Source organism: Trematomus bernacchii, unplaced genomic scaffold (genome assembly GCF_902827165.1).
Source record: "Trematomus bernacchii unplaced genomic scaffold, fTreBer1.1, whole genome shotgun sequence".
NCBI classification, from domain to species: Eukaryota; Metazoa; Chordata; class Actinopteri; order Perciformes; family Nototheniidae; genus Trematomus; species Trematomus bernacchii.
Genome location: NW_022987621.1, coordinates 681,118 through 702,253, shown reverse-complemented (window position 1 = coordinate 702,253; position 21,136 = coordinate 681,118). Strand labels below are relative to the sequence as shown.

Here is a 21,136-nt window from a genome sequence, read left to right as displayed (position 1 = left end):
ACTGAGCAACTCAACAGTCAACTTTATATTTCTTATTGTTTAAAGCATTTATTATTTTCATTTTCCCCCTCTCACATTCAGTTTTTGATTCACTTTTGGTTCACATTTCAATAAATTGTATTTGCACTCCTTTTGTCCATTATTCTTACTGAAAATGTTAGATTACACATTTACATCTGACTGAAGATTGGCCCCATTTATTTGTGACGTTGCAAACTCTGCGGTACAAGGTACATGTTGTGAAGCTCATAAAGTGAGGCAAATAGAAATAATCAGCTGATGGAGTGTAGATGTGGAAATAGGTGCATTCGATCAGCTGACTGTGTTTTCACAATAAAAGTAGTTTCTTAGTGAATGTCCTGTACTGGTCTTAACATCTCATAACATCAGCTTTTAATTTTCCTCTTGGATGTTCTTCTTGACCCTCAGAGAAGGAGAAATGTTGAGTCGTGTCTTTCAGGCATGTCCTTTCCTAACAAAAATTACAGGAAACATAAAACATATTATTGCAGAACAAGTGTGTTATTTATGAAAGAGGTGTGTTTGTGTTTAGGGGCTGTAGATATAATTATTTTGTAATTGTAATGTTTTTTTTTATTTCAACAGTGAGCTACAAAGACAATCAGATTATGAATGAACAGTATGAAATTCATCAACATTGAAATATATTTTATTATCAAAATAATATTGAACTGTTATCAAAACTTAGTGCAACTGTAGAAGCTTGCTCTGTTGTCTCACTGAAAGAATAACTTTTACCACGTTTTTTACAGACAATATTGAGAGATAAATAGTAGTAGTTCTCACTATGTGTTAAATAGCTTTGCCTTCAATACATTAAATTAGAAAGCTGGCAGTCATATTGCTTGTTAACATCTAAATATAACCCTTTGCATGGAAAAACCCCTCAACTTCACTGATGTGTAGGTGATCTAGTATTTAGTATTGTTTAATGGAATATATATCAGTGTATTAAAGTCAATACTTCATTTATTTAAACCAATATCTTTCTTGATTCTTTGTACAGTATGAAAAAAAGAGTATTTGTACCTGTGCTCTGGTCCAGCCTGTCTGCATCACCTGGACACTTTAAACAAACAGATATATATGTAAAGTATCATGTGTACAAACAATATAACTGATTCTCTTCTGTTGAACATGTTGGATTGTGTATTGTCCGAGTCAGGGTCCTTTTTATTTTACTGTAACTTTGGAAGAACAAATGAAATGCAATGAATAAGCTTAATTTTAACTGAAGCACACATAACGTCTGATCTAATATTTTTAACAAATCATCCCTAAAGCATTGACTAGGCGATTCATAGGATCTCATGAGCAACCATCAATGACATATCCCGGAGTCTGTTTGTCAGAGTGGGATGGTTCACGTTGCACCAAACTGAAAAGAAAGCGAGCCCGTGCACTGGACTCACTGGTTCTCGTTCCTGCACAGAGATAAGAGAGCGATGGTTAGTTAAAACATGCAAACCCTCCTGTTCAAGCTGAACAGTTCGAGTTTCACCGCGGCTGCCAGCTGTGTTTACTCACATCATTCAAACAAGACGCGCTGGCTCGGGAGCTATAACTACAACAAAATGAACATATTTTACCGTGATTAAATTGTAATACACGTTTCAAAATGATGCCGAAGTAACAACATACTGATACCCAGTGGCGTCGCCTGGCCTGGGCATCCGGGGCTTTAGCCCCGGATGTTTTTTCTGTAGCCCCGGACAATTCTCCCTCAATAATATAATACATTAACCGTGCTTTACGTGAACCTCATCGTGACACGAGAGGACGGCAGCACCGTAATTTCCCGTGTTCAGTGAATGCAACAGAGGCATGACACCAGACCAATCAGAGAGTTGCATGGAAATAAACGTGTGCTCAGTGTTGCCAACTTGGCGACTTTCTCGTTAAATTCGGCGGCTTTCCAAACCCTCCGGCTACTTATTTTTGTCAAAAGCGACTAACGACTAATTCAACGACTTATAATGGTGTTATTAGGGACTTTTCTGGTGTTTGGAGACTCAAATATTGTTCAGCAGTTAACGAGCCGCGGGTGCTGCCGTGAGCCCCTCTGCCCTCCTGTCACAGTCTGCTTTCTCACTCACCTATTTTCTGCATTAACATTCCTTAGTCACCTGGTAGCCACACCCTGTCTCTCTTTCACTCTGTTACACCCATCAGCTCCAGTAGTATATAGGCCCACTTCACTCTCACCTCAGTGCCAGATCGTACTTTGCAGCATGCCAGTCTTTCCAGCATTACTTCCCAGATTGCTCTCCCGGTTCCGACCCTGCCTGTCCCTGACCTGCCTGCCTCGCCTGATTCCTGACCCTGCCTGTACCCGGACTATTCTGCCACGCCTGCTCCCTGACCCGGTCTGTACCTGCGACTCCCGTCTTGCCTTCTCCTGGAACCCTCGCCTGTCCCCGACCAGCCCTTTGCCTACTACCTGCCTTTTCGTCTCCTACCAGTTATTGCCTTCAATAAAGCTGGTTACAGACTATCCCTGGTTTCCCCGTGTTTTGCATTTTGGTCCTCAGCTCGTTTGTGACAGAACGATCTGGCCAGAAATGGACCAAGCAAACACCGGGTCTCCTAGAGACCGCTTTGAGAGGGTTGAGGAAGCCATCCAAAGACAGGAGGTCACGATAGCTACCTTAGCTACCGAGACCCACCAGGCAACCTCAACCCAGGAACAAGCGCTGGCTTACCTGGCCTCCCAGATGCAACAGATGGCCGCCACCGTACAACAGCTAGCCGCTAGCATGGCTGCTACCGTCCCTCCGCCTGCAGCTCCGATGTTCACTCCAGCCTCTGGATCGACTGGATACGCTCCGGAGCCTCGTGTGGGAACTCCGGAACGCTACGCTGGTGAGCCTGAGGGATGCAGTCCTTTTCTCACAAACTGTTCCATATTGTTTTCACTGCAGCCACACACCTTTGCCTCCGAGGCGGCTCGCGTAGCTTTCACCGTTAATCATTTGACGGGGAAAGCCCGCTTATGGGGTACTGCAGAGTGGGAGCAGCAGACTCCAGCCTGCGCCTCTTTTGCTGTTTTTTCCGCGGAGATGCGGAAGGTGTTCGGTTCCGTTCGTCTGGGTCCCGATGCTGCCGGAGGTCTGCTGAGCTTGAGCCAGGGTTCCGGCACGGTGGTGAATTACGCTATTGACTTCCGCACCAGCAGCCGCCGTAGTAGCTGGAACGAGCCGGCGCAATGTGACGCATATCTGAGAGGCTTAGCGGATTATATGAGAGATGAGCTGGTTTCCTATGATCTCCCTGCTTCCTTGGATGGGTTGATCGAGCTCACCTCTCGGATCGACAGACGAATTCAGACACGAAGAGAAGAGCAACAGACACGAGCGGCGGGCCGCCGCTCGCGACAACAACTTCCGGTTTCCGGGAGATTTCAACTTCCGGTTTCGGCGGAGAATTCCCATCCCTACTCTGACTCACGGTACGGGGAGGTCGAGCCCATGCAAGTGGGTCGTACCAGTCTTAGCTCTGAGGAGAGGGAGTTACGTCGAAGAGGGAATTTATGCCTTTACTGTGGTCAGGCTGGACATTTTGTTTCCCGTTGTCCGGGAAAAGGCAGAGCCCATCAGTAATGGGGAGTATACTGGTGGGCCGAACCTCTGAGCTGATCCCCAATGGAAGACCTTTGTGCCATGCTCGACTTCTCCTGAGAGGCACACCTCAGGCTCTGGCTGTGTTTATCGACTCCGGATCAGATGTCAGCATCATTGATGAGGAGCTCGCACTACAGCTGGGCATTCAACAGATTCAGTTGCCCCAGCCGGTACCGGCTAATGCTTTGGACGGTCACCTGCTGGGAACGGTGACTCACCAGACGACACCGGTCCATATGCTCATGTCGGGGAACCACCATGAGACAATCCAGTTTCATGTGCTACGGTCCCCCAAGATTCCTCTGATTTTGGGTTATCCATGGCTCCGCCGCCACAACCCGAACATTGACTGGTCAACTGGGTCCATCCTAGGGTGGAGTTCTTCCTGTCATCAGGTTTGCCTCAAGCAGGCCGCTGCACCTCAACTATCTGTGGATATTAACCTGGTTCCGGATGTCACAGGGGTTCCGGCGGAGTATTTGGACTTTAAGGAGGTTTTTAGCAAGACTAAGGCAACATCTCTCCCACCTCATCGGCCCTATGACTGTGCTATTGAGCTACATCCGGGCGCAGTCCCACCCAAGGGGCGGTTGTACTCACTTTCGGCACCGGAGAGGAAGTCCATGGAGACGTACGTCAATGACTCTCTGGCTGCGGGAATTATTCGTCCTTCCACGTCACCCGCAGGAGCAGGGGTTTTTTTTGTGGCGAAGAAGGATAAGACCCTGAGACCCTGCATTGACTATCGGGGTCTGAATGACGTCACGGTAAAGAATCGTTATCCCCTGCCACTCATCTCGTCAGCATTCGAGTTACTACAGGGAGCAACAATCTTTACCAAGCTGGATTTACGAAACGCATATCACCTGGTACGAATCCGTGAGGGGGATGAATGGAAGACCGCCTTCAACACCTCTTCAGGACACTACGAGTACCTGGTGATGCCATTTGGACTTACCAACGCCCCTGCAGTTTTCCAAGCGTTGGTGAACGACGTACTCCGGGACATGTTGGATCGTTATGTTTTTGTTTATTTGGACGACATTTTGATTTTTTCAAAGACCCTCAAGGAACACATCCATCACGTCCAGACAGTCCTCCAGAGACTTCTGGAGAACTCGCTGTTTGTCAAGACGGAGAAGTGCGAGTTTCACACTTCTTCGGTCGCCTTTCTTGGCTACATCGTGGGTCAAGGAAGTGTGGAGATGGATCCCTCCAAAGTTTCAGCGGTTACCTCGTGGCGGGTTCCTGATTCCCGGAAGGAGCTGCAGCGTTTCCTAGGATTCGCTAACTTTTACAGACGGTTCATCCGTGGCTACAGTACCGTGGCCGCCCCGCTCACCGCCCTGACCTCGTCTAAGGTAACGTTTAGATGGTCCCATGCAGCAGAGGAGGCTTTTCAGGACCTCAAGCGCCGGTTTACGTCGGCTCCTATCCTACAGGTACCAGACCCTGCTGGTCAGTTGGTGGTGGAGGTGGATGCTTCTGACGTAGGGGTGGGGGCCATCCTGTCACAACGCTCTGGTGAGAATCAGAAGCTCCACCCCTGTGCTTTCTTTTCGAGGAGATTGAGTCCGGCGGAGAGAAACTACGACGTGGGGAACCGGGAGCTTCTAGCAGTCAAGTTGGCGTTGGAGGAGTGGCGACACTGGCTTGAGGGGACAGAACTGCCATTTCAGGTTTGGACCGACCATAAGAACCTGGAATACATCAGGTCGGCACAAAGACTGAATTCCCGGCAAGCCAGGTGGTCGTTATTTTTCACCCGGTTTAATTTTTTCCTCTCCTACCGCCCGGGCTCCCGCAACGTGAAGGCCGACGCTTTGTCCCGGCAGTTCGGGAGGGAGGGAGACACCTGCGGTATCCCGGACACTATTCTTCCTGCTCCTCGAGTGATCGGTGTTCTCGCTTGGGAGATTGAGGAGAGGGTTAAGACTGCGTTGGTGGACCAACCCGGTCCTAGTTCTTGTCCTCTTAACCGTTTGTTTGTGCCTCAGGTTTTGAGGGCTGAGGTGCTTCAGTGGGCTCACAGCTCCAGACTTTCCTGCCACCCTGGGATTCAACGTACCAGAGGGATGGTCTTGCAGCGGTTCTGGTGGGCTACGCTGGAGGCTGACACCCGGGAGTTTGTGAACGCCTGTCCTGTGTGCAATCGGCACAAACCCTCTCACCAAGCGCCAGCTGGCCTCCTTCATCCATTACCGGTTCCACGTCGCCCATGGTCACATATTTCGTTGGACTTTGTGACTGGTCTTCCACCGTCCCACGGACATACTGCCATCTTGACGGTGGTGGATCGGTTCAGTAAAATGGCTCACTTCGTACCCCTGCCTAAGATCCCGTCAGCTAAGGAGACGGCTGAACTTATGCTTCTCCACGTTTTTCGCCTTCACGGACTGGCGACTGATGTGGTTTCCGACCGGGGGCCCCAGTTCACCCCTGTGTTTTGGAGGGAGTTTTGTGAACTGATCGGGGCGACGGTCAGTCTCACCTCCGGTTTCCATCCACAGGCCAATGGTCAGACTGAAAGGAAGAATCAGGAGATGGAGACCACTCTCCGCTGCATGGCTTCCGATCATCCTACGACCTGGTCTAAACAACTCCTGTGGGTGGAGTATGCCCACAACACACTCATCAGTTCCGCTACTGGTCTTTCCCCTTTTCAGTGTGCATACGGGTTTCAACCCCCTTTGTTCTCTGCATTGGAGAAAGAGGTTACCTGTCCGTCTGTCCAGGCCTTCATCAGACGTTGTCGGAGGACTTGGAGGCGGGCTCGAACTACTCTGCTTCAGTCTGCTAACCGGTACGCCACATCAGCGAACCGCCGACGCACCAAGGCACCTGTGTACCAGCTAGGCCAGAGGGTGTGGCTTTCCACTCAAAACATTCCCCTTCGGGTGGAGTCTAAAAAGTTAGCGCCCAGATTTATTGGACCCTTTGAGATCGTCAAGGTCATTAACCCTGCAGCAGTTCGACTGAGTTTGCCCCGGAACATGAAGATCCATCCCACCTTCCACGTGTCTAGGATTAAACCTGTCCGGGAGAGTCCTATGATTCCCGCCGCTCCCCCACCACCACCCCCTAGGATGATCGATGGGGGTCCGACCTATACCCTTCGTCGTATACTTCGTTCCCGACGCAGAGGAAGAGGGGTTCAGTATTTGGTGGACTGGGAGGGCTATGGTCCTGAGGAGAGGCAGTGGATTCCTGCTCGTCACATCCTCAACCCTCAACTCATCCGGGACTTCCACCTGCGCTACCCGGAGCAGCCTTCTAGGACCCACGCTCAGCCAGGCGTTAAGCCGGGGGGTACTCGTCGGCTACGGACCGGGGGCTTCATCGAGGAGGAGGGGGAGGCGTCTTCAGTCGAGGAGGACGAGGATTTCCAGGAGGGGGAGGCCGAGAGAGCATTCTCAGATGAGTATTAACCTTTCCCATACCCCCACCTTCCACCCGGTGTCTGTAGGTTTTTTGTTGATTTTTTATTTATTTGTTTTTTTTCCCCGTAGGTTTGTCTTGGACGTCGGGAGCCGTCCATTAAGGGGGGGGTTCTGTCACAGTCTGCTTTCTCACTCACCTATTTTCTGCATTAACATTCCTTAGTCACCTGGTAGCCACACCCTGTCTCTCTTTCACTCTGTTACACCCATCAGCTCCAGTAGTATATAGGCCCACTTCACTCTCACCTCAGTGCCAGATCGTACTTTGCAGCATGCCAGTCTTTCCAGCATTACTTCCCAGATTGCTCTCCCGGTTCCGACCCTGCCTGTCCCTGACCTGCCTGCCTCGCCTGATTCCTGACCCTGCCTGTACCCGGACTATTCTGCCACGCCTGCTCCCTGACCCGGTCTGTACCTGCGACTCCCGTCTTGCCTTCTCCTGGAACCCTCGCCTGTCCCCGACCAGCCCTTTGCCTACTACCTGCCTTTTCGTCTCCTACCAGTTATTGCCTTCAATAAAGCTGGTTACAGACTATCCCTGGTTTCCCCGTGTTTTGCATTTTGGTCCTCAGCTCGTTTGTGACACCTCCCATAGTACTCACAGGCGCTCAGACTCACAGTTGCCTCCCGCAGCAGCTCAGCTGCAGTCAGAGCAGAGAGGAGACAGCCACACTCTCCCGCGTCGAGACTGCAAATGAATTGCGCATGAGCGGGATTTAAATGTAAAATGTAAATGTTTCTTCACTGTCACTGTCACACTATAATAAATAACTGCCTTTGCTTTGCTTTGACTCACACAGCCTCAGTCACTTAATCACCTCGTCCACTGTGTGTGTGCCTCTGTGACAAGCTAAACATCCACGTAGGTCATCATGTCACAGTCTAAACTGTAGCCTATTCACAAAAGTACAGAAAGGAGTGGGAATCAAACCCTGAGTTTAAAGGATGGTTGAAGCCATTTATTGGAGATGACACACGGGCATACTATAGCCTACTGCCTTTATTGTAAGGGAGATTTCTACTAAAAACTACTAAAACAATTTCTACTTTCTACTTTTTCTAATAGAGACATTTCTGATCTACTGTCGTCTGGATTTACTCTGGTGGTTTCAAGTTTTGATCCTTGAAGGGGGTGGAACGTTTTTTTACCGCCATTACATGATATGCAAATTAGGCGATGACGTCATTTAGGGACTTCTGGCGACTTTTCGGACAGCCAATAGCTACTTTCCTTACTATGGAGTTGGCAACACTGCGTGTGCTTGTGTCATTCAAGCTCGGCTCTGTGTGTGTGTGGCAATAGCGCATTTAGTGTGATAGAGGGAGAGAGAGGGAGAGAGGGGGAGGGAGGGACCGGTGCCCGGTGCCAGCAGGGACCATGTTGTTAGCATCTGGTAAGCTAGCTGCACTAACGGACATAAGGAGCTGTTTGTTCCACAACAAGCTGGAGGAGAGTCCTCTCCTCTCAGACTGAGAGACTCAGGTGAGCTAAAGGACTCTCTGAGTGTTTAGATAGTTAACTTTAGTCTAAGTTATCTCAGTGGGTCTCAAACGGTTTGGTCACAAATTATTCAAAAGATTATTTCCGCGGCACACCTTCATATGATCATTATAGTTATACAAAAAATAAGAGAATAAAGGAAAAACAGTTATGAAATACTATATGGCAGTAAAACAAGAATAGAGTTTAAAAGGGGAGTGATTAGTAAAATATCCATAAAGAAAAAGTACATCTGTTCACAGTTCTGTTTCATATGGGTGTTGAGAGATGTATCCATAGATCTCTTCATGTTGCTCTCAAAGTGCACCAGATTGATGCATTTAACTTCAATATTTAAAAAAAAATCTTCCCCGGGGGAGCATGCCCCCAGACCCCCCTAGAGGAGGCCACTTTACCCCTGCCTATATGCCGTGAGCTGATTATCGAGCCTTCATTGTAACAGTCGCGGGTGTATTGTGTGTGTGCGTGTGGGGAGTGTTGCAGTAAAAAATGCCACTGTAGTGCCGCCGCCACTGTGGGCTAAGCCCCGAATGTTTTCAGGTCCAGGCGACGCCCCTGCTGATACCGGTTAGTAAAAACCATGAATTAATGCTTTGACAAGTCTGCAGACAAGACGGCAGGCGAAAAACCTTTTAAAATGCTTGTTTTCTGAATGAAGATCGGGTCGACCAGGCTAAGCTAACGTTGTATATGCTCATTCCACACTCATAACAACGGCCTACAGACATAAATAAAGCAGCGACTGTATTCGCCATGGCACAGACAGTCTGTGGTTTGTACTTGTTTAACTTTTGTCCAGTTTCTGAACAGATATGAGGAGCTGTGAGCTCTGTGTGCTAACTGCTAACAGCTAACCAAGGGCGCCGGAAGCGGGGGGGCCAGGGGGCCATTGGCCCCCCCACTTTTCAGCCCTGCCCCACATTTTCGCAGCGGCGGATGCCGTGGAACACTGTACAAATCCCGTTTCAATAATTCCCCTCTACTCTAAAGTCGCATCTAAAACGCGATCTGATATAGCTGTGTATATTTTGTTATGTTTGATTGTTATATTCAATCTCATTAGCTACAGGCATTTTTTAAGCTTGTAAAGCTCTCACTCGCCACTCTGCTGTTCCACAGCGCCGCTTCCCCTCCCTCTGTTGAAATTATGAATGTAAGGCGTATAGTAATCATAGATAACACGGCAGGGTCCGTTACAGTTTGTTTTTATCTGATTTCAAATAAACAAAGTCTTGGCTTTCAGAATATTAAAGTTGTTTCGGCAAATTCAGATGATAAATACAACTTTGAAGCTTGTAACGGCATAATTACAAGCAACGGAGTAACTTTACGTCACTGCAGGCATAACAGCCGGTGTTTCTCATGAGTGTTTTCCCCGGGAAACAAACACAATACACACAAACGCAAAAATACACAAACACACACGTATACACACACACACTCGCGGGCTTCCCCTATCTTCCCTTCGTACTATTTTGATCATTTGCTCCGCTAATAATCAATCAGATCGATCCAGAGAAGAGGAAACTTTAAAGGCCTTTTTCTCAAAATGATGACTCTGTAACAGTCATTATATAATGTGACATATTTTGCTTAATATTTGGAGTAGCCTACAACAACAATCCTGATATCATTAGAAAGCTAGGAATCTCCTCTTTCCAACAGTGTATACAACTCAAAATGTGTCTTCGGGTCAATGCGACTGATTTCGATGGAGCAGGTCACTTTGCATTAGGTAAAATAAAGCAGGCAGACATAACAGGAAGAATATGTAAATTTTAACCCAATCAAATAGGACATTGTCACACCATTCAAATGTATCCATGTAAATTACAACCAATAAAAAAGCTTAGATTTGTTTATTCGTTACGTTGTTTACTTTATTTGTTACGTTGTTCTGTGTGTGTCAGCCGTTAACCAGATAGAAAAAATATACACTTGCAAACACGTCAGAAGAACCAGCGCAGAAGAAAACTATACAGTCAATCTAAACTTAAATTAACAACTGGAAGGTCACATCCCTGACATCCACGTCTCCGGAGCCTGGACCTTCATCAATCCTAGAAACAGCGAAGCCAGATGAACCCAAAAGCAGCAGCTCTGCGGCCACAGAGACTGTCAAAACCGCCGCCACCGCCGTCGTTGAACCGAAACAGGCTGGTTCCGACTGCATGGAGGTTTGTTGTCGGGACATTAGCCGCGTTCACACCGGAGTACTTTTCACCGTACTTTTCGCGTTTAGTTCCGTGAGTACCCCTTATGTCGCGTTCACCCAAAAATCGTACTTAATCTCGGGTACTTTTACCCCCATTTTTAGAGCCCGCTGGGAGAGCGTACTTTTCTGTGGGTGAAAAGTGCCCCAAAAGTGCCCCAGTGCTGATTGGCTGGGCGAATTGCAAACCACGCCCGTACAACTGTGAACATGTTGTGTGGAGACGCCATTGTTTTCCCTCGCTACAAAATCCCAACGCACCGAGGGAGCGTTGGGTTTGTTTTTGAAAGCAGTTATGGCAAGCATCAATAAATGATGAGGAGGTGTCGGCGCTTCTGGAGATCTACGCCGAGGACGCGACCCAAGGAATGCTACTGAAGCCAGTTCAGTAGCTTTCACTCGACCTGGGAATCATGCACAGCTGGCTAAAAATAAAGAAACTCAGGACTACAAACGGCGGATTCAGTGGCCAACGATGACTACCACGATGAAGGTAAAATCAACTACATGCACTGGGGTTTTAATCTGCACAATAATGGTCTCAGATGTACTTTTATTTGCTCAGTAGATCAAGCTAGCCATGCTAGGCTCCGAGCTAGCTACATCTAGCTAGCTAGATATTCTCGGCCGCTATGAAAACGTTTTGACTTGTGAATAACTGTGCAGTGTTTCTGTAATTTGCTTCACTATCTCATGGCACTAATCGTCTGTTTCAGGCGAGGATGGACAACTCTCGGGATTGGAAACAAGCGAGCTTTGCCTTCTAGATCACAGCGCTAGCTCGTCCTCCTTACCAGCAACCAAACGCAAAGGTACACACACTGTAACTTGGTCTTGAAAGAACGTTACGCATCAAACTGATGTTCACAATCATGTTTATTTCATAATATTCATCATATTTTATGTTTAACTTGCCTCAACAACATTAAACAAAGTTCAAGCATACATGAAGCACTCTTCAAAAAGGAACAATCCTCCGTGTTTGAACCTCTTAAATCGCTGCATAGCCGATTTACTTGGACTGGATTATCCCAGAGAGGCTAAACATTCTTTATAACACAGTTTCAGATTTGTGAAACCTTAATTCTATTTGTGAAAATACCAAAAAACACATTCCTAGTATGTTGTAAAACTACATGGCGACTAAACAGATCTTGTATCTTGCTTATTTTCCCCTCTTAGGAAAGCGGACACGGGATGCGAATTTCTTTGACACCGCCCAGGCGTTGGAGGACCGGCGTGCCGTGGTGAAAGAGTCGATGCACGGGGATCAGATGGTGCTGTTCACCAAGGCCCAGGAAACGGAGGACAAGATGCTCACCAGTTCATTTTATATTATTGTTATTACTGTTATTATATAGTCTTGATACAACTGACACTTTATTTTATATTGATAATGTTAATTTACATGTACAACTTCTATTTTATTTACATTAAAAATGTGAACTTCTATTTACTGTTAAACAGATCCTGTAGCTTGCTTATTTCTCCTGACACTTTATCTTTAGTGACCGTAGCATCCTATACATCACATGTAAGTGATTATTCTGATACCATCATGTTTCATCGGTTATAAACTGGCAAAGCTTTATTTGTCATTTATTTATCATCAATGTTAATGCATTATATAGACAATCACAATGGTGCTTGACCTGTGTTCTGACTTAAAAAAGGTTGTGTTCATTACAAGCTTTTTAAAAATGTATTTTAAAATAACGTTTAACAATTGTTTACCATCAGTTATTTATACAGTAACTCCCTCTAAGATATCTGGTTATCTTCCACAATCTGCAGGGATCAAAACAGCTCTGTGCTAGCACTGCATTTACAGTAATCCATTTCATTTAATATCATTTAATACGAAAATAACACAACATTTCAATCTTTATTTATTTTTATTATCTCCGAAAAAACCTGTATTTTCGGTGTGATTTATTGTTAAAATGCTGGACGAAGCTCCATTGGCCATGATGGAAGAATTTTCATCATAAATTAAGGACTTTTAACTGTTGTATGAACTGCATACTGTATCATTATTATAATTAGATCATTGTTTGCACATTTTATTTAATAATCATATTATAACTTTGATTTAAGACCTAAAGCTTGCTGGACAATGATAGAAATTGGACAAAAGGGGTTACATTTTTCTAAATTATTAGTAAGGTAATCTTTTAAAGTCATTCTTTTTTTTCTTGGTATCATTGCAGGCAGTTGCTCCTAAGGATTTGACCCCCTGTAGATAAACCCAACACGTTTTAAAACTTCAGGCTTAAAATATTGATAGAAACATCAGTCGTTTTTTTATACAGTATGAGCGTGAGACCACCGAGTGTTTTATATCAAAGGTTGATCCACAATAAGACTCGAGGCAATGACAAATGGCTGAGCTCTGAGAACACTGTGGAGGAGACAGCTATATTTGTATTTCTTCCAAATAAGCACACACGGGAGCATAAGAGATCAAGTTTCACTCTCCACCACCACTCGTGCTCGGCTTGTTTTGTTATTGTACGCAAGTTGCTCAGGCTGCATTAACTCAGTTACAAAGCTGTATAACATGAGCACAAACAGCACAACTTCAGTCGACTCCATCTCCATCATGTCTGAGGTCAGAAGGTAAACAGCAGACGCCTAATGTACAGCGAGTGGGTGGGCGTCGCAGTATACGCGGGAAGTTTTTCTTCTTCTTCTTTTGTTTTGCAGCGGATTGCAAACAACTTTAAGGTGCATACCGCCACCTACTGTACTCGCCGTGAAGTGGTTTGTGGCCTGCCAGTAAAGCCAAAGCAGAAGAAGAAGAAGAAGTGACGTCAGCGGCTCATTTGCGTAATCTTCCCTCAGGGAAAAGTACTCCGGTGTGAACGCGATCTGTACTAAGTGCCCTGGGGTTAAAAGCGCCGGGGCTCTTAGTGCCGGAACTAAGTACAGGAAAGTACTTGGTGTGAACGCGGCTATTGAGACGGGTAAAGCTGCAGCTAACTGACCGCTAGATTATTTGGGCAAAGAGAAAGGTACTTCAACGCAGAATGATACAAAAACAGAGAGTGGTTAATTCTTTGCAAAACCACTAAACGGGCCTTCTGTGAAATATGCAGATTTGCTGCTGTCAAACGGCTTGTCACTTTCTCAAAATGTGGAGATGATAGCTTTGTTAATATCGGAGTTAATAACTGGAAAAAGTGCCCAAGCCTCCTGGACAGCCACGAAAAGACTAATTTCCACAGAGAGTGTATTAAAAAAAAGTGCGCTTTCTTCAGTCAAACACCAGTCAACATACAGCTTGTCAAACAACAGCGTATTGAGCAGGAAAAAAGAAGAGATGGAATGATGGAGCAACTGCGCTGTCTGCAGTTTCTAACCCGACAGGGCCTAGCAATCAGGGGGCATGCGGATAAGGAGAGCAATTTCCAAAAGAACTCGTAGCTGAGAAAAACCCCACTCTGAAAAGCTTCATGCTCACCGGGAAATATGCATCATGAGACAATTAATGAACTTATAAATCTAATGTATCGGGAGTCTCTCACCACTATATTAACTGAAATTTAAAAGCAATGCAAAACATGCAGTTATTGTGCTTCCAGCAAACATCCACTGATAAACTGCGATGTTAACAACCTCATGATAACCTCATATTTTTTTAACTGAGGATCTACCATGTGTTTAGTCTAGAAAAAGGTAAATGTGTGCATTTTATTATAAAGTTGTGTATATTTACAGACTGTTGCAAAAACTACGAAGCTTATAAACATCAGGTTTAAAACTAAAAGAGCTTTACAAAAAAGTAACACAATTAGAGATGTTTGGAGTTTTATTTTAGTTATTAATTTACATTTTTTGTCAAAGAGATGCTGATTTGATACCGTTGATACAGTTACGGCATTTCCTGTTTCTGCCGGAGAGAGGGGAGTTTGTCCCAAAGCTTGCCGCTGTATTTACTCCCTCCATCTGACAGGAGGGAGCCTCATGTGTCACTCCACGGAGTTCACTCCGTCACGGAGGGGGAGTGTGTAGGGGTAGGGTGTAGGGCGTGGTTTGGGATTGGGCCATACACACGCACTTTTTTGGCCCCCCCACTAGTGATGGGAATTCCGGCTCTTCTTGGTGAGCCGGATCATTTGGCTCGGCTCACCAAGAAGAGCCGGCTCTTTCGGCTCCCAAACGGCTCTTCAGTTTACCACATATTATACCTTTTATAATTCAATCAAATGTAGCCCTGTTTTGACTAATGATTTATATGTGTACACATATCACTTAAATTATTCAATACATCCTTTGTACTGAAGTATTCAAAAGTAAAAATTACATGTTTAATATCAATTATTTGCTGCATGTGGCCAATTGTTTTCATTGCATTTACAGACCCTTGTATCTCTCTGATACCACTCAATGAATGCACAGACTTGCTTGTAGAACCACGCTACACAAAGCAGATAGCAACACCTATAAAAACTTAAGCATACACATTTAAAAAAAGGGGCTACTGTATCGACATTTTAAAATTATATTTAAAGAAAAGGCCCTGACAAAACAGCAGGGTTCTATTTCAGTATTAACTATAGAAAAAAGACAGCAACAGCTGACATCAAATCTTTGCTGAGCCCAAGGATAATCATAAATAAATAACATAGTGAAAATAAATATATTGCAACGCTCAGTACAGCAGCATCCAACCGTCTCTAATCATAAAAAAACATAATACAAATAAATGTATTGCAATGCTCAAAACAGCAGCATCCAACAGTCTCTAATCCTTGGATATGACATGCCACTGCATGCATGCACGGAGCAGCTGTAGCGCGGAGATCATCATATCATTCTGTCTTGTATTACTTAACAAAAAATAACAAAAACAAAAAAACGGCTCGTTCGCGGGCGCGAGCCGGCTCCCGTCATTCACTTAAAAGAGCCGGCTCTTTGAGCCGGCTCGTTCGCGACCGACACATCACTACCCCCCACTTCTAAAATGAATCCGGCGCGCCTGCAGCTAACGGCTGATGTTGTGTGGTTGAACGTCAGTGACGGCAGGCTGAGATCCTCACCGCTGATTGGCTTCCGCGAGAACGCGTCACGTGAATTTGACGCTCGAGTTGAAAAAATTGAACTCTCGCGTTTAACGCGGCACCGTTCAATCGCCTCAATAGCGTGATTCGCGCAGCGTCCACCGCTTCATGCTCGCCGTCGGAGCGAATTTGCGTCTGTCCGCGTCTCTGCATTGACTTTGCATGTAATCGCGCCGCCCCCAAACATCGCATCGCGTCCGGTGTGAACGCAGCATAATGCTGCGTTCACACCGGACGCGATGCGAATATTCGCTTCGCTCTAATCGCTCCTATCGCATCGCTCTAAATGCTCGAGTTTCACCACGGCTGCCAGCTGTGTTTACTCGCATCATTCAAACAAGATGCGCTGGCTCGGGAGCTACAACTACAACAAAATGAACATATTTTACCGTGATTAAATTGTAATACACGTTTCTAAATTATGCCGAAGTAACAACATACTGATACCGGTTAGTAAAAAACATGAATTAATGCTTGACAAGTCTGCAGACAAGACGGTAGGCGAAAAACCTTTTAAAATGCTTGTTTTCTGAATGAAGATCGGGTCGACCAGGCTAAGCTAACGTTGTATATGCTCATTCCACACTCATAACAACGGCCTACAGACATAAATAAACCAGCGACTGTATTCGCCATGACACAGACAGTCTGTGGTTTGTACTTGTTTAACTTTTGTCCAGTTTCTGAACAGATATGAGGAGCTGTGAGCTCTGTGTGCTAACTGCTAACAGCTAACGGCTGATGTTGTGTGGTTGAACGTCAGTGACGGCAGGCTGAGATCCTCACCGCTGATTGGCTTCCGCGAGAACGCGCCATGTGAATTTGACGCTCGAGTTGAAAAAATGTAACTCTCGCGTTTAACGCGGCACCGTTCAATCGCCTCAATCACGTGATTCGCGCCGCGTCCACCGCTTCATGCGCGCCGTTGGAGCGAATTCGCGTCTGTCCGCGTCTCTGCATTGACTTTACATTGGAGATGGGCGAGTCCTGATTCATCCGGATCATTAACCCGGATCCTAGAAATGAGCTGGTCGTGACGAGTCTCCCCTCTCCATTAACCCGAGTCCTTTGAGTCCCACACTTGGTGTGACGTACAAATTAAAACTATAAATTGCGTCACTCGCTACTCTCTTTATAACATGTAAAATCACATTACAACGTACCCCAGTCCATCTACCCTTTAGCAAGTAGGATAGCTGCCAGAAGTGATCGTTTGGCTCAGGGGAGGGGACGCGGATCAGTGAAACTTCCTGCAGACTCGTGGGGACTCAGAGGAGCCGACGGCTCCTAACCGTAATAGCATAGCAGATCCAGCGATCCATACTCGTCATGTGCACGAGCATAGCCCCTCCTCCAGCACCCGGCTCCCGCGCTATATTATGCACGAGTCAACAGCAGACTCGCAGATTCGCAGATTCGCAAATCCTGACTCGCTGCAACACACAGCAGACTCGTGCGGAATCAGAGCCGTAACCATATAGCAGCAGATCCAGAGATCCAGCAGACTCGTCGTCATGCACAAGTCCACAGCAGACTCAGATTCTCAAATCCTGACTCACTGTGCAACACACAGCAGAGCAGACTCGTGCGGACTCAGAGCCGTAGCCATATAGCAGCAGATCCAGAGATCCAGCAGACTCGTCGTCATGCACGAGTCAACAGCAGACTCAGATTCTCAAATCCTGACTCACTGTGCAACACACAGCAGAGCAGACTCGTGCGGACTCGGAGCCGTATATAGCAGCAGATCCAGAGATCCAGCAGACTCGTCCTCATGCACGAGTCAACAGCAGACTCAGATTTGCCAAATCGCAAAATAACCCTTTTTTTTGTGATCAACATTTTTTATTAAAGCAAAATACACTGTGTAGCGGAGGTTAATATAACGTCAGTTTAATAGATAGATAGATAGATCGTACTTTATTGATCCCAAATTGGGAAATTGTTGTTGTTACAGCAGCATAAAAGGCATTTTACAATAAAACAAAACTACAAAATATACAAGAATAGAAAGAAAAATAAAATAAAATATAAAATATACATGTCGAAATAGAAAATATACATGCAGATATTATATATATATATATATACAAATATATATATATATATTCAAAATATATGGAATAATAATATGCTCGTGAAATGCATCAACTTTTCGGTTTCACCGATAGGATTTCTACGGTCTTGGTGATGCTGACTCATATGACTCAAATGACTCGTATGATCCGGATCTCTTCAATGACTGACTCAGAAGACCCTGAGTCCGTAAAAGGATCCGGATTTGCCATCTCTACTTTACATGTAATCGCGCCGCCCCCAAACATCGCATCGCGTCCGGTGTGAACGCAGCATAACTCTCGACTTCACACTTCTCACATTTATGATTGAGACTGTGAGTGTCATGAGTATGTTTAAGATAAACAGGTAGAACATTTTAAGAAACTAAAAAGGGGTTATGCTGTTGAAAACAAAGGTTGTTAACCAATTTCATGTGAATCTAGCTCTTCCTTCACTCTTATGGGTGAAGGGTGACGGGGTTGCCCTTCTTTTACCTTTCGGACTCTTGGGGTAGGCCTCTCACGCAATCTTGCGTTGAAATTTGAGTTATTTGGGGTCGATTGCAGAACCATGGTTAAAAAGGATACCTCATTTGGGGAGGTGGGGAGGAATACTCTTGAGTCCTCCAGAGATGAACTGTCTGGGGAGTAGTCAGTTCTTCCTCTCTTCTCTGAAACTTTGGGAGAATCAAAGGATAATTCTGATACATGCCTCTTGGGCTGCTGTGCGTTGGAGAGGTAAGAACAGATACTACACTTGATTTTAGCCAAAAAGGCAGAGAAGCGATACTTCACATCCATTGGAGGCGGGACACAGATTCCCCGCACAGTCACCTTCACTCACGGTCTGGGACCACCATAACTTTTGTCCGGGCACATTTAAGACAAGATAATCTTGATTTGAGTCGATATGAAGATGTTCCATTGCCGCTGTTTTGTAGCGATTTTTTTTTTTTTTTTTTAATTGTGTTTGCAAATGCTCCCTGCCTTTTTGTCTTCCTGGACACGTGGTACGCTGTTTCTCAAACTTTTTCATGCCACTTAACCAATACAAAAACACTCGCGGACTCCCCAAATATCCAAAAACAATAGGCCTGCTTACCAACACAACAGTATAACAAAGTACAGCCTAATAATAACAACAGCTTAACGTGACCTCTCTATATCACCTCGTTCACACATTAAATCACAATACAAATACAACTACAGATTATATAAGCCTTTCGTTCAAATGCGATTTAAAATGCTCAGGTTTGACACCTCTTATGAAATGTAGACTACATTTATTACGGAGTTTATGTCCAACAGACTCACAGATCGTTGGCTACTGAGAGATATGCAAAATACACCGCATGTAGTACGACACAAACCTCCGTTGTGGATTTTCCAAACAAAATACAGTAAAACTATGGTCGCAGGCCCAAGTTTAACTCTCTGAGGTCTAAGCCCTTTTTTCACATGTTAGGCTCGCCTGGGCTTTTTTTGTTAAAATGCTATTAAAACATGAACCTTGGTGACCATCGGGCTGGCCTGCATGGTCTGCCTACAAAAACAAATAAAAAACGTTTATGCAGCCCCAACAATCTCACTCCTAAAACATCTAAATCTACTTTCAGCATGGATAAATGTTCATAAAATATATCCATTGTTTGTTCTATATGCTTCTTGAAATAAAACACATAGTTTTTCTAGAACAGATTACAAATCGCCTGGAAATGGTACAAACAGGTGGCAACATGTGTGACGAAGGTCTTGCGGTGGGCTATATCATGCAATCGAAAGTTAAGCTCGCTCCATTACGGAGATATTCCCGCCGCGAGAGTGCGGAAAATGTTAATAAATGTATTTATTTCAAATGTGAAATGTTACCAATATACTCACGTACCACTAGGGGACGCTCACGGATCATCACTGGATGTCCTACCTGCCTGTCAGCCTTCCATCTGTGCACAAACTTATCTCGTGCCCTCATTGGTCATGTGCGCGTTCGTGTGTGTTGGAGGAGGGGCTCTGTAAGGAAGTGGCAGATTTTTTCCGGCTGTGTATTTTCAAATTCGAGCTGGTTTCTCCAAAATTACCTACCCCACCTTTAATACTACTAAATACAACTCAAAATCAAATGTTTAATAGAGGTTGTATTAAGTAAAGCATTTCAAACTGTGGGATTGTTCCTCAATTGAAATCCAAGTCAACAAACATCATACCTCCATCAGAGAGAAGGCTTAAATTCTTACACTGTTTTATTTTATAACTATCAACCCTTGGATCTTCATAATGTTGTTATAGAGCTAAATGTACAATTTAGTTGTATTACTCTGGTCAGCTAAATGGAAAACACAATGATACTTTTGACAGTGGAAATGATTACAAAACATTATTATAATTTTGTTTAGATAAGTATGTACAACTAATTTCTCTGATTTCTAAATGTCTGTAAATAAGATCTGAATAATTTAGAGAGGGTATCAACAAGTGAGTTAATAGATTTCAACATGAATCCTCACCAATTGATTACTTACATCAACACAATTATTTTTGTATAACAGCTTTTGTGATCTTTTATGTTTGAATTCACAGATTATTTGATGTGCTAATTTGCATACACATCCTGGAGTGTAACATTGGATGGACAGAGCAGGTTAACATTTCTTGTTTCATTGTATGAAATATCAGAGTCAAAGGTTTCCCTTTGTATCACTCCATGATACTGAACGAACAAACCCCTGTATAAACCTTCAAAATAAAGATAGGAATGAAACTGGAAAGCTTGTTGTAAATAGAAGTTCTACAGAAGTGGGGACTTCTGGATCACAACAAAGAAATCATTTTAAGAAAATAGAATTTGGTCAAATATTTAACAGATCCACAGCACTTAGATTAATTACATTAGGAACATTATATTTTGTTTCAAAAGTTTTCTGAAAATATTTTTAAATATTTAAACAAGGCATTATGGTTGGCAGATGAAGGACAAATCTACAGACAAAGTTTAGTATAATAAAAAGCTACTTGTGTATTTTGAATGTTTCTTTTTTTACCAGTCTGAAAGAAGATTTGTTAAGTAAGTAAAGTATGGGTGCTCATGCCTGGAGTGTCTCACCTTAAATACAATGGAAATGTCAACACACACAGGCCCAGAATCAAGCAGCTTGTTCATGCCTCCAACACTGATGATGGCACTTCCCTGCAGTGTGTTTGTTTGTGTCCCTTGGTGCATACGCA

General features: G+C 44.7%; 1 long non-coding RNA gene and 1 pseudogene across 2 annotated transcripts; both read right to left on the bottom strand.

Moving 5' to 3' along the window:
* Positions 1-1,054: 1,054 nt before the first annotated feature.
* On the bottom strand, positions 1,055-21,101 carry LOC117484336. Of its 2 annotated transcripts, none has more exons than XR_004556112.1 (3): positions 21,015-21,101; positions 19,800-19,924; positions 1,055-1,087 (listed from the first exon to the last, which is right to left on the bottom strand). It is a non-coding gene; the product is annotated as an uncharacterized LOC117484336 (long non-coding RNA). The 2 variants fall into 2 exon arrangements; XR_004556111.1 differs by lacking the exon at positions 1,055-1,087 and adding an exon at positions 1,149-1,445.
* On the bottom strand, positions 18,542-18,702 carry LOC117484340 (annotated as a pseudogene).
* Positions 21,102-21,136: the final 35 nt, after the last annotated feature.